General features: G+C 34.4%; 1 pseudogene; it reads left to right on the top strand.

The window, feature by feature from the left end:
* On the top strand, positions 1-12,896 carry LOC139858364 (L-ascorbate peroxidase 3-like; annotated as a pseudogene).
* Positions 12,897-14,992: the final 2,096 nt, after the last annotated feature.

Genomic DNA, 14,992 nt, shown 5'->3' with positions numbered 1-14,992 from the left:
CATACCTTTCTCGTTGGCTCCTATTTTTTAGCCTAATCTAATTCTTCACACCAATACCTTCACTCTGTGTGTAATTTCATTATTATCAATGGCGATGCCTATTGTAGACACTGAATACCTAAAAGAAGTAGAAAAAGCTCGTCGTGAACTTCGTGCGTTCATCTCTAACAAGAATTGCGCCCCGATCATGCTTCGATTAGCGTATGATTTATGTTAATTTCACTTCTAATTTTGTATATGTGTTTGTGTATAATTGTTTATTGAATCGTGATTGATGATGTAGGTGGCATGATGCTGGAACATATGATGTGAACACGAAGACTGGTGGTCCAAATGGTTCAATTAGGACTCAAGAGGAGTATAGTCATGGCTCTAATAACGGATTGAAAATTGCTATTGATTTTTGTGGTAATTTTTCGTATCTCTTTGTTTAAACTGAAGTTGTATCTATCTACGAATTAGGTATAGTGCCTAGAGGTAGGTAAAAAAAAAAGGCAACGAATATTATAAGCTATTTAAAAAAAAGACCACAAAAATATAAGTAAATCCTCAAGGAATGCTAGTTGACTTTGTTTTTTCTTTTTTTTGGCCTTTAATTGTTGTTTTGGTCATATCGTACTCCGCCTCAGTTGTTTCAGTTGTGTTTCCCTAGTTCCACCTATTTCTCAAATCTTGGATTGTATTTGTATATACAAAAAAATTGGGCCCCTGAAAACTTTGGCCCGAGCGGTCGATCACTTTGTTCCCACTCCGGGCCTCCCATGAGTAGTATGATTGCAATTTGAGAAATGATGTTAAAGTAATTAAAGTGTTCCTTAGCATATGAAATTAGTTGAAATTTGTGATCAAATACCCAATGATCAGTCAGTTTCACTTTTGAGATAAGTTGACTATTATGTATAAGGTTTAGTGGTTTGGATCAGGCTCCATCGTAGTTTACAAGTAAGCTTGAGTAGGTTTAAGATTTAGACAAGAGCGGCCTTGAATGTGGGTCATAAGGTTTACCGTGGGATCATACAAGCTCATGTAACTAAAGTATCTCCAATGATACAATATTTCTTGAAACTTTTTTCTTTTTTACTATTCAAAAGAGCTTTAGAAAATCTTTTCATTTATCGTAATAGTCTTAGCAAAGCTTAAGATCTATTAAGTTATATATGTATATGTGTATGTATACTAGACCCCATGTATTTTGAATATTTATTTGCATTTAAGATCTGTGTAATATAAAGCTTTTCTTCGTTGGATAAAAAGACTTGTACAGAAAAGGTTATTTTAAAGCTCAAATTGTGGATGCTTGACATTACATTCTTGTCAAAATTGCACTGATCTAAGTATTTATGAGGAAGATCCAAATGTGAAAATAGCATTGCCTGTGTGCCACTTCTTTTTATGGGTGGACAAAGGAGTTCATTATCTGTCTGTGAGTAACTTATACGGAGTAGTTACTAGTATAACAGCTTGATGATTTTAGGTGGAATTGGGTTGAATTGATTTGATAATTAGAACCCACAAGGAATTTGAGTTATTGTTAAACCTCCACATCCATTCAAGAATAAGAGCCATATTAAAAGCTTTTAGGCTTCCTATCCCTAAACCACCCTTTTCAATTGAAGCAAGAACATCGCACCACTTGTCCCACGCCATCTTTTTGATCCCATTATAGTACCACCCCTAAAAAATGACGATCTCATACTTTCTAAGGAACTCAAAACAGCCTCTGGACACATAATCAAGACGTCTATGTCTATTATTCATCAAGTTGTAATATACAATTTTTGTTTTAGTTTTTTGATAACTATTGAAAACATATTCGCTGAAATAAGGGAGATAATGAAATCAAAACAAAGAAGTTTTTGTGAATTTTGTAGATTATAAGTGGGGTACATAATCAATTTCTTACATTAAAATGCTTGAACTTGTTATTGGGGCTACATAGTAAATCAATATTTAGTTATATTAAACTTATATATAAAAGAAGCTGGACTTAATATGTGGCTCTAAAGGGAAACTTGAATGAACAACTTCTTCTCTTATGACTCTAATGTGTATTTGTTTCTAACTGCAGAAGTAATAAAGTCCAAACATCCAAGAATTACATATTCAGATCTATATCAGGTGAAGTTAATTATTAAAGATTTCCGTCTCTAATTAGTCTGTTTGCTACTTTAGATTAGCAAACATTAGCCTAACTCATACTTGCATACAGGCATGTACACATATGACATGATGTGTGTCGTAACTTACAACTGACCCCGATCAGTTTTCTGTTTGTAGCTTGCAGGTGTTGTTGCTGTAGAGGTCACTGGTGGCCCTACCTGTTGACTTTGTTCCTGGTAGAAAGGTATCTTGATTATATCAATCGTTTGATCTCAATATTTCTCAACAAAATCGGATATATAAGAATCTAAATGGGATATAAACATGCATCGATTATAATATTTCGTTAATACAATCTATCTTTTTCTTAGGATTCCAAGATATCTCCCAAGGAAGGCAGACTCCCAAATGCTACCAAAGGTAATTGGTCCTTTTGAACTCTAATCATCATCTTATGTAATAAGTGAGGCCTCTTTTCAGTAGCTTCTTGTTAGTTACAAGGTGTTTCTTGGATTTTTGAGAAACAAAATTATTGCCAATTCACACAATTAATGGCATCATTAATTCTTTGGTCTAATAAATATTATTGCAAGTGATGTGCCAATGCATGACTTGGCGATCGGCTGTTGTAAGATGTCATGGTTGCAGTAAACATATTGTATGAAAGTATGCATTATCAGTAGAGCATAAAATCAGTTTAAGCATTCTCTTCATTTAATCTGTTGCTTCATGACTCTTGTATGATATCAACCCTCCTTGTATTTCAACACTTACTTTTTATCGATAAACAAGGTATTATTTAAACCTCATAGTCATCATGATAGCTTCATCATGATAAACAAGGTGTTACTCATTACCACTTTTTTCTTCTTAGTACCTGCTACAAAGCTCTATAATTGGTTTGTACTAGCCTTTAAGGTTTTCAAAAGGCTAAATATGTGCTAGGAAATTTGTGTACCTTGTTATGTTTTAATTTGAAATGATGTGGTTCAGAAGTAATTTGAATAGCAATTGGTCGTATACTGATTTAAAGTCGGTTTATATTCTTTTACTGAACTTTTTATTATGCTTCTTATAGGTGCACCACACTTGAGAGACATATTTTATCGCATGGGATTATCTGACAAGGATATTGTAGCCCTGTCAGGAGGACACACCCTTGTAAGTTTCAACTTGTAATTCATATATTGTGTTTAAATTTCTAGTTCATCATCTAGCAAAATGTTAATGATTTTGTCTTTTTTGGTTGTATTTTTCATGTTCCAGGGAAAAGCACATGCAGATAGATCAGGCTTTGATGGACCTTGGACGAGGGAGCCGCTGAAATTCGATAACTCATATTTTGTGTACACTTTCTGAACCTTGTTTTGTTTTTGTCTTTATACTAAAAAAAGGAGTTCTTTTTGTTTCCACTTTATGTAAATTAGCACTAATGTTGTGGTTTCAGGGAGCTTCTAAAAGGGGAATCAGAAGAACTTTTGAAACTTCCTACAGACATTGCATTGCTGGACGATCCCGTTTTTCGCCATTATGTTAACCTATATGCCAAGGTATATTTGTAATTTGTATATAACCAAATGTGATGCCAAGTACAAATTTCATTTTCAAGCAAGGTTGCAAAAATCACCACCATGGGAGTACTCGGTCGGGACTTTTGAGAGAGTAATCGGCAACCCGAGGAGTAACCAGGGAGTAATCGGATTGGACTTTTTAAACATTTAAATAATATATTTTAAAATCATACGTGGAAATATATAAGAAATTCATAAACATAAGCATAAATATAAACGTTAACATATTTGTCTAGAAACATAAACATAATCATCTATTCAAGAACTCTAAAATTCTAATATAACTGTAAATTAATATTAAATTGTTAGACCGATATTAACTTTGACTGATTTTGACTAAGTGTGAGTTTGACCAACTATATCCGATTTTGACCCATTGACCGTTGTTGAAAAACTCGATTAATTCTGATTACTCTTTTTTAGGAACCGGCCTATTCGATTTTTCAAGAATCCTGGTAAAGATCCAAGCTTTTTTTAGAACCTTTACTAAAAATTCACTTTCCCAAAGATGATTGCTCCCTTTAAAACCAGAAAAGATCTTCTGTGTACTTTTTGTTATTGTGTTTTTCACCCTTTTGTAGCATTATTATCCAAAGCTTCTTCCCGTCATCCCAATATCCTTTGACTGAGATTCTCACTGTTTTTTTTAATGATAAAAGATTTAACTTTTAAATAGTTTCTTTCTGGACAATCAAGTTATATGTGAACTTTAATCTGGCCTACTAAAAATCCTATAGATGGCAAGACTTTTGTTCATGCCTTTAATTTCATATTAGCCTATAAGTGATGTAAATTCACGCCATGATTAGTGATCATATACATACATATGTATATGTATATTTTTAGTGCGAAAAGCTACTTAAAGGCAAAGACGCAAGACAGCTAAACCGCGGTAAATGATAATGAATGCGGTAAGATTGCGCGGAATATTAAAGAGTGCGTAAGATTCTCGCAGTGCTTGTGCGGAATGCCTAAGTGCGCGCACATCTTACTTCCGCGCAGATCGCAAACCTATAAATAGGGAGCTTGACCTCTCATTTTAGATTGTTGATTCTGGAAGAATTGCTCTAGCCATATTGATCTCTCTCGTGATTTTGCCCGATACTTGATCTTTGTTGGTTAAGGTAATTTACGAAAACCGGGACATGGTTGTTGATCGTTTAGTACTTAACGAAATATGACAATAAGGTCCCAAAATCCTAATCGACATCCATTGTACCCCCTCATTGCACTCAATCCTTGATTAACCTTCATAGGATAACTTAGGATTGATCGTTTACGCAGAGATGTACCGCGTAATTTTGCCGAAGTCATGCAAGAAACATATGACTATATCCGTTGTGGTGAAGACAAACAATATAGTGCAAAATTGCGGGTGGGGCAAAGACAGGAGTTGGCGTGATGATAACGATACATACCGTGATGGTAGCGGAGATGGATATCGCGATTACAACCGCGGATCTGGGCAGCAGCGAAGAAATAATAATGGTGGAAATTGGCGTAATGATCGACCGCGTAACAATGGAGAAAGTGGCAATCAAGGCTATAACAACCGTGACAGGAATTATACGCGAAAGTGGAATAATGATTCCTTTGCCATAATACAAACGTTATCAAAAACGCCAAAAGAAATACTTTTACAAGAGCGTGTTGCTAAGGCATTTCCAGACCCTCCGCAATTGAGCGATAATAATAGGCGCGATAAATCTAAATTTTGTATTTTTCATGATGACTATGGTCATGATACAAATCGATGTCGCGACCTTGTTGAGCTAATTGCGGATGCGGTTGCGCAAGGGAAATTGAATCATCTCTTACTTAGCAAGGAAACAAGCACAACAAATGCAATGGCGGTACCTGCATTAGCAACCACGCCAAAAACACCAAATATCAATACGGTGGTACAACAAGAGCGTAAATCACCCGCGGTCAAGAACTTGGGTGCAAAGATGGTGGGCAACAAGGATAGTTTGCAACAAATTCAAGTAATTAATATGGTGACTATTGATGTTGATGTGCAAAAGCATAAACCTTGTGCAAGTTATGAAAAATGGCAGCTTGAACCTATCACTTTTATGTCAGTAAAAGATTGCGGATTGTTGGAGGAGCCAATAGTAATATCATGCAGGATTGCGGAAGCTAATATTCAAGTCATGAAAGTACATGTCGACACTGGTAGCAGTGTTGATGTTATGTACAATCAATGTTTCCGCAAGCTGCCAAAGGATATTCAGTCCAAGCTTAAGTCAACCGCGACGTCTTTGTCAGGTTTTTCAGGGGAATCTGCGTGGCCTATAGGGCAATTGGAGTTAGAGATTGAAATCATGGATGAGCAAAACGCAATGCTAATGCGTAAAGCTTTGTTGAATCTGTATGTCATGAATACTGTATCACGTTACAATATTCTTCTGGGACGCACAGCTGTATGTAAGCTGGGCATTGTTTCTTCGACAATTCATGGCATGGTAAAATTCGCAACTTCTAAAGGTATTGCGATAGTCACATGTGCGGTTCCAGAACCATTATGTGCATCTATAATGGTGAGTGACAATATTGGAACAGAGGGCCATGTTGTAGTTGCAAACGCGGAAGTTATGGTGATAAATTGCTCTTGGAAGTAAAAATTTGAAGTTCAGATGAGATGTTATAATGCAAATATTGGTTGTGTGAATATTAATGAAAACGTTATTGTTTAGAATTGGATATGGCGAAAGTGTTCAACCAATGTAGGTTGCTTTTTAAATGCAACAATGTGAATAAATAAAGAAAGTGTTTTGTCTCTGTTATAGCATCATCATACGCGGACAATATTATATTGCGAAAACTATGATAATGATGCATATGTAACATGGCAAGTCATGCATGTTACATATTTTTAACAAATATGACATAAAGTGATGGAAAGGCCCACTTAATGCAGAATAATAATACGATTCATAATGTAATAGATCTTATGCGAAATAGCCATTGCAATATTGCATTTGATGTCTTGTGCGAAATGATTGATGATCAAAAATATGCAATAATAAGCTTGTGCGAAACTTATTAACTAGAAAACATTTTGTAAGTAACAAACTCGCAATTCTGTAAGTGATGGTAAAGCCCACTTATCATTTTTGAGTAAATAATTGAAAAGTGTATGCGAAAAGACCGATGCTTGTAATTTTCCCAAGGTATTTGACTTAGAAATACTTGATGCTTCGCATAAAACACATATTTGCCTAAGGATCGTTTCGGCGGACTTAGAAGATTCATAATGTGCATACTGCACGCGCATACAGGTTGTTTCGCATAAAGTAATTGCTCATTATGTGCACAATAATAAGTAATGAAATTGCAAAGGGCAACGCTAGTAATTATGAATATTAATAAATTACTTAAGCGCTATAAAAATAAACAGTTGCAACTGATAGAATGATATTAATATTGATAAAACCGCGCAAGACAGCGGTTATGGGTTACAAAATACAACGCAATGTTAATTGTGGAAAAACTACAAAGCTACAATTTTAATTCTACCACATCTTTGAAGCTGACATCTTCCTGTTTGCTAAATGCAATAAGATCAGGAATGTCAATGTGCTCTATTGCCTTTCCGGTTTCTGCGCAAACATCATTTGCGATCTCTATGTCGCATACCTCCTTTTTAATCACTTCTGGGTATGGCGAACCAATACCATACGCAGTCGAGATTAGTGCCAAAAATTCGCAACGTTCGTGGAGTTTAACCGCGTTAAGATATGCTTGAAACTTTTCAGTAACTGGCTTGGAGTCCATAATTTTGTGGCCAAGGTCAGGAAGGTAAGCAATAAGCTGCTTGAATTGATCGTCTGTGGCTGGAAGCTGCTGCTGAGACTCTGCGGCAGTAATAAGCGTAGTCACTTGAGCTTCGGCTGATTTAAGCGCGGTTTGCGCAGCTTCAAGCTCTTTCTTCAGCTTCGCATTCTCTTTCTCAAGACGAGAGGCTTTCTTGTTAGCTTGCTTCGCCGCGTTAGTTTGACTTCAAGTTCAGCAACTAAGCTATCTCTGCGGTGAATATCGTCAACTAAGAAGCAGACTGCAGAGTATAAGTTCTGCACCCTAGCACTCTCCATTGTTTCATCATCAACTTTCCGCAGCTCAGCACGAATATCTTCAGGGACCGCGAGTCCAAGCTGTTTAATCTGGTCTGCGGCCGTCTCTCGATCGATATTCACATGTTCGAGGAGATGATCAAATCTCACGGATGTGATTGGACTCGCTGGGGCAAAATTCTTGTCAAAAACGCCCTCAGGTATTTCTTGCGAAATGTTGAACTGTGGACCCTCTTGAGAACTCTTGGTGAGATCGATAGGCTCTGCACAAAAATATTTGATAAAATTATTATTAAGAAAACGCAGTATGAATGCGAAGAATACGCAATAAAGCATGCATAAATAGTTCGCATACCTTCTTCAGACTCCTCATGAGTAGCGCGTTTAGCGCGTTTCTTGGATGTTGCTGGATTAGGTGCGGTGCTTTTGCGTTTCCCTTTTTCATGAATATCAGGAATGATATTCTCATTTATTAGTGGCTCTTCAATGTCGGTGGCTTCATCGTTATCTTCTAGCGAGCGATGGTATAAAGTAAATCCTTTAATATCTTTTACGAGCATAAGATCCACGAGAGGAATCTCTGCGAAAATAGTGAAAAGGTGTTAACAATGATAAATATGTAAAAGTATGCGTGAAATCACAAATAAATTGTAGAAATAATGAAAGCATACCTTCGCCATCTGCATCCTTAAAGATACCTATTTGGTTGGGCCATAGCCAGTGGGTAGAAATTCTACCCATATGAAGAGGTACAATCCCATATGGGCGGATTTGTAGGCGCACATTGGTAATTTGCTTCAAAGTTTCTTGTTGAAACTTATCAAGATCAACGCGATCTTTGCTGTTTTTAGAATATGTGGTTGCCCAGGTACCAACGTTTTGATACTCACGAAGGGTAGTAGTTTTAACAAAGAAGAAGGATTGTTGCCAATTGCCAACATTTTCTTTAGGAGTATCCATTACTTAATTGGGCACTTGAGCGTGAACCAACTGGCATCATGAAAAAGAATAGTAGAAAATTTGCGGAAAACATCTAGCGAGACTGGCCTGTTAAGTGCGTTGCAATACATCTCAAACAGAATGAGTTTCGCAACCGCATTGGGGTGAAATTGACCAGGACTTACTGCGTAGAACTGACACGCACTTAAGAAGAAATCAGTAAAAGGGAACCTAAGGTTACCTAAATATAATGAAGCTTCTTATATAGCAAAATAATCCTTCGGTGGATTATTAGCCGTGACACCCGCTGTAGGTGCAATAGGGTCAAATAACTCAAGCATTGGGTAGTTGAGCTTGATTTGTGCGAGCTTTTCATCCGTAATAAGTGACTCAAAGTCATTAACGGATGGACCAGCAGCAGAGGTAGAAGGTGACGTCGACATAATGAAGGAAAAAGGTAAAGGTTTTTGTGTAAGTAAGAGAGTGCAAAGTAAACGCAGAAAGTTAGAAGATTATGTTGAAGATTATAAGAGTAATTTTTTGAGAGAGAAAATGGCAAGGGAAAGTGAATTTTCCAATATGCGGCTATATCTTCTATTTATACCCTCAAGATCACAAAGTACCGTTTAAATGTAATCATCACAATGGCTATTAAAATGCGTGGGGATTTCAACGGTTATAAATATAACAGTTAGAATAAGTAATACGACGCGATGGATCATTTGAAAGATATGCGTAACTGCATATCAACGTATAACTATGCGAATATTTTTAAAAGATCATGCAAACTACAATTTTTATTTTTTAGAGTTTATTGTATTACATTTTCTGCAAAAATGTAACACAATAAACTGGAGGGACTTGATCATATACATACATATGTATATGTATATTTTTAGTGCGAAAAGCTATTTAAAGGCAAAGACGCAAGACATCTAAACCGCAGTAAATGATAATGAATGTAGTAAGATTGCGCGGAATATTAAAGAGTGCGTAGGATTCTCGCAGTGCTTGTGCGGAATGCCTAAGTGTGCGCACATCTTACTTCCACGCAGATCTCAAACCTATAAATAGGGAGCTTGACCTCTTATTTTAGGTTGTTGATTCTGGAAGAATTGCTCTAGCCATATTGATCTCTCTCATGAGTTTGCCCGAGACTCGATCTTTGTTGGTTAAGGTAATTTACGAAGACCCGGACATGGTTGTTGATCGTTTAGCACTTAACGAAATATGACAATAAGGTCCCAAAATCTTAATCGACATCCATTGTACCCCTCATTGCACTCAATCCTTGATTAACCTTCATAGGATAACTTAGGATTGATCAATTAGGTTTTTTTTTTTAATCAATATCATTGTTTATCATATCTTATCTTATATCCAATGATATTATTATTTATACTGTAGGACAAGGTTTTTGGGTATTCAATTTCAAAATTGAAATCCAATTAGCTAATCAGAATTTAGTACATTATATTTATACTGTAGGATCAATGGGGAAGTAACCAATCAGGGGAAAGCGGGAGGAAACAATTTTTTTTGTAATTTTTTTTTCAGGCATCAAGATCACACGAAAATATGAACATTTAGAAAAGACACTTCGTGATGAATGTTATTATTTAAGCGGGAAAACGATCGACAAAAATAACATTTAAGATAATATTGTTCGTGAAGAATGTTAACTTTTTTTTTCTTCATGTTTTGTGAAATAAAATTTAGCCCGATTTAGAGTTTAGGGTTTAGGGTTTATTTCATAAACCCAAAACACCAAACCCTAAACCCTAAACTCTAAACCGTTCGAGTTAAAAACTCAATCGAAATCCTAAATCTAAACCCTAAACCCTAAATTTCTAAACCTTAATATCTAAACCCTATAGACCCTAATATTTAAACCCTAACATGTAATATCTAAAACCTCAACATACGCTCGAAAAACATGATAATTGTTATATATTAGTTCTTCGAGCGTTTTCCCGTTAAAATAAAAACATTTATCACAAAGTGTCTTTATTAAATGTTCATATTTTCATCCAATCTATAATGTTCGTGAACAAAGTTTTTTCAAAAAACAAAAAAAAAAAAAAAAAAGATTTTGCTTCCCCCCGCTTCCCGCCGATTGGTTACTTCCCTCTTGATCCTACAATATATATATATATATATATATATATATATATATATATATATATATATATATATATAGTCTTCATCATTCATATATTTATCTTACCTAATTATTATATTGTTTGGGCCTATATACTTTATAATTGTAATTTTAAAAGTTAAGATATTTCATATCTCACTACTCATAATTATGTTGAAATCTAAGATTCTATCGATAAATATGCGAAATAAATAAAAATAATCAGCCCGTGTGTACACGGGTTTAGTACTAGTACTATGATTATATGGTTGCATCCTATTCCTATTCCTATATATAATTATTCAAACATTGTAATTGTTTACATCATGAGAAAGGAGGAAACTGAAACAACTGTCACTTAACCCAATTTGACTGGGTTGGTTGGGTTCTTATTTCTAGCCCAACATAGCCCAAAGTTGTGCAAAAATGGGCCATCCTGGTTGTTTTTAAAGTCTTTGGGCCGGAGTTGGTAGGTCCCATAGTAGCTACCTCCTCATGTCAATAGCCCAAGTACCCAACACCACATTTTATTGGTATTTTATGAAATGTTAATAACTTCTACTACTATATACAAGTGCCCGTATTAGTTAACTATAGATTTGGAACAAAATAAGCTAAAATTCCTTTTTGAAGCAAGGTTGTTTATAAACTTTATACCCACCACCCCCCACAAAAAAGTTTAATAGGGTCGGAACCCACCCTTAATGACTGTATTTGTAACATATAAACAAACAAACATTAAAGGGAAAACCAGTTGTGTTGTCAGATTATTTAGTATTTGACAGATGGGACCATCTCTGGATTCTGACTACTTGTCTGCTTCTATTATTGTCCCTCTCTTCTCTTATGAAACTTTTGAAATAAAACTAATAGCCTCTCTTACCTGTTTCCAACAACCTTGCAAAGGTTGTGTTCTTATTAAGGTACAACATTTGTCATGTGAAACTGTAATTCTCCTGTATACAACATGAGTTATTACTCATTATATTCTATATACTCACTCCTTCCATTATTTCTTTTTGCCTGTCTTAAATTAACTGTTCACTGTCATAAATAGACAAGTATAATGAGGTAAAGTTCTATTATGCCTATATTATATGCATTTAAAACAAAAAAGTTGATAGTAAAGGGAACCGTAAAGTTAACAAAAAGTATAGCGTGATAATGACATTTAAACTGCGTGTTTTTTTTTGTCTGTGGACAATACAATTAAATTGGGTCCGAGGGAGTATCTGATTATCTACAACTAATACTTGTACAACATTTTTTTATGCATTTTATGTAACTTCTTAACATGTCAATTGACTTTTTATATGTTGTTTTGGTATTTTTCATATAAATACTTGTTTTTCTGATAATACAAACTGTTGGTTCCTGTCACATTGATTTATGGTTCCTAACATGTACGAGTACATGGCAGGGTTTGGCAATGTACAACAGATATTACGTCTGTACATGAACACCCATCAATTTTTCTATCCTATTTGATTAGTTAACACATCTTTTTTGCAATTTATGCAGACTCTCTGGTTTATGCCTAATGTGGTACATTATAATTTATGAGTTGGTAGGTGTCCTTTTTCATTATTATTATTACATTACATTAAATATTAATAACATATTAATAATGTTGCTCTAGTTTTACGTTCTTCCCATGTTATGCTAAATTATTGCACATTAACTTTCAGGATGAAGATGCATTCTTTAATGATTATGCAGTTTCACACAAGAAACTCTCTGAATTAGGCTTCACACCAACTTCATCCAAAAAGATTAAAGACAGTGTTGTTTTGGCACAAAGTGCAGTAGGGGTCGTCGTTGCTGCTGCAGTCGTCGTTCTCAGTTACGTGTACGAAGCCCGCAAAAGATCAAACTGAGGAAGTTTCGATGAACGGGGTACAAGTGACTTGTAACTTTGTTTCGCTGAACAATATAGATCTTATTGGAAGGCTTTACATGAACATATTGACACATTTAAGTTAAAAAAAGGTCAGACAATTTGACTTTTTGTTTGATTAATCAATACTCTAATAATGGAGTGTTCTACAACATATTATTGTTTCTACCAGAAAGTACGAACTTAAATTCCTTTGTGTTGGATTAATTAATTTTAAAATTCGAGTTTTAGATCTAATCACATGCTGGTCTAACTTATTAAAATTTATTTATTTATGTTAAATTATTAATTTCTCCATTTTATTCCACTTCAAGTTTTCTTTTATCTTTTTCCTATTTTTTACTCCTTTAGTTCATTTGAAGTTGAGTAAGATGTACTTCAAAAAGCCTGCCATTAGCTGATGGTTGGAGTATTCATTTATATATATATATATATATATATATATATATATATATATATATATATATATATATATATATATATATATATATATATATAGTGGTAGGATCAAGAGGGAAGTAACCATTCGGGGGGAAGCGGGGGGAAGCAAAAACTTTTTTTTTTCGTTTTTTGAAAAAACTTTGTTCACGAACATTATAGATGAGATGAAAATATGAACATTTAGTAGAGATACTTTGTGATAAATGTTTTTATTTTGGCGGGAAAACGCTCGAAGAAGTAATATATAACAATTATCGTGTTTTTCGAGCGTATTTTGAGGTTTTAGCTATTGGGGTTTTGATATTAGGGTTTAGAAATTTAGGGTTTAGGGTTTAGATTTAGGATTTAGATTGAGTTTTTAACACGAACGGTTTAGAGTTTAGGGTTTAGGGTTTAGGGTTTGGTGTTTTGGGTTTATTCCTAAACTCTAAATCGGGCTAAATTTTACTTCACAAAACATGAAAAAAAAACGTTCATATTCTTCACGAACAATATTATCTTGAATGTTATTTTTGTCGATCGTTTTCTCCAGTGGCGACTTTACTTGAAGACCCACGGGGTCCCGTGACACCACTAGTTTTTGAAATTTATCACAAAATTTTTATTTTTTATGTATAGGACACCGCTAAATATAATAATGGGACCCTATAAATTTTTAGAGATTATAGTTTAATAGTTTGGACTACTAAAGTGTTTGAAATTAATCCACTTATAATTTTATAGAATGAGGTATTGAATATATTAGATATAAAAATAAACAAACCCTTGTCCAATTCCAATTCTAATTTTTTTTTTTTTACTTCCTTTTACATCACAATTTCTTACGGTTCTATCTTTAATCCTTCATCCTAAAATATCAATGGATCGGATATGGATCGGTGAGGGCGTGAAGTCATATTCATATCCATTTAGTTTTTGTTCATCTATATCCATATCCATTTAAATTTAGTTCATCACTCTATATCCATATCTAGTGGGTTAAGCGGGTTAATGGATATCCATTCAATATTTAAATAATCTTACAATATTTTTAAATATATAACGAAAATAAACACGTAATATAACATGACATAATTTACAATTCTTCCACCAGAATGTGTAATATTTGTCTAAGAATGCATATGAATAGCTCTATATTTTGTGTCTTATTCAATTTTATGCTTATGTTTTGGGCGCGACCCGACCCGACCCGATTTGATCCGACACATTCAATATTTTGTTCAAGAAAGTTATCAATTAATTTTTTGGGACCCCATTAGGTTTTGATCCTAGAATCGCCACTGGTTTTTCCGCCTAAATAATAACATTCATCACGAAGTGTCTCTTCTAAATGTTCATATTTTCGTGTGATCTTGATGCCGGAAAAAAAAATTTCAAAAAAAACGAAATTTTTTTTTTTGCTTCCCCCCGATTGGTTACTTCCCCATTGATCCTGCCTATATATATATATATATATATATATATATATATATATATATATATATATATATATATATATATATATTGCGCTTGCAAACTCTATTAATTCATGTATTGATGGATCCAAATCGAATCATAACCGGTTAAAACTCACAATGATGGTTCAAATTACTGATTTACCGTCACCACTAGATTTGTTTAGATAACCACGTACGAATGATCAAAATCATTTTATTCAAACAAAAACATTCAAAAGTTGCAACACTGTAAACGTCGTCATCACTTTTAATGCTCTAAGTTGCAATCTACAAGAGCATACAAATTTTGAGCTATGAAAAAGATAAGATAGGTATGGGAATTAGGTAGGTATGGGAATTAGGTAGTTACCAGTGCATGGCATGTGCAAATAATT

Source organism: Rutidosis leptorrhynchoides, chromosome 7, assembly GCF_046630445.1.
Source record: "Rutidosis leptorrhynchoides isolate AG116_Rl617_1_P2 chromosome 7, CSIRO_AGI_Rlap_v1, whole genome shotgun sequence".
NCBI lineage: Eukaryota > Viridiplantae > Streptophyta > Magnoliopsida > Asterales > Asteraceae > Rutidosis > Rutidosis leptorrhynchoides.
The sequence above is the reverse complement of the archived record's forward strand: the minus strand, read 5'-3'. Positions and strand labels throughout refer to the sequence as shown.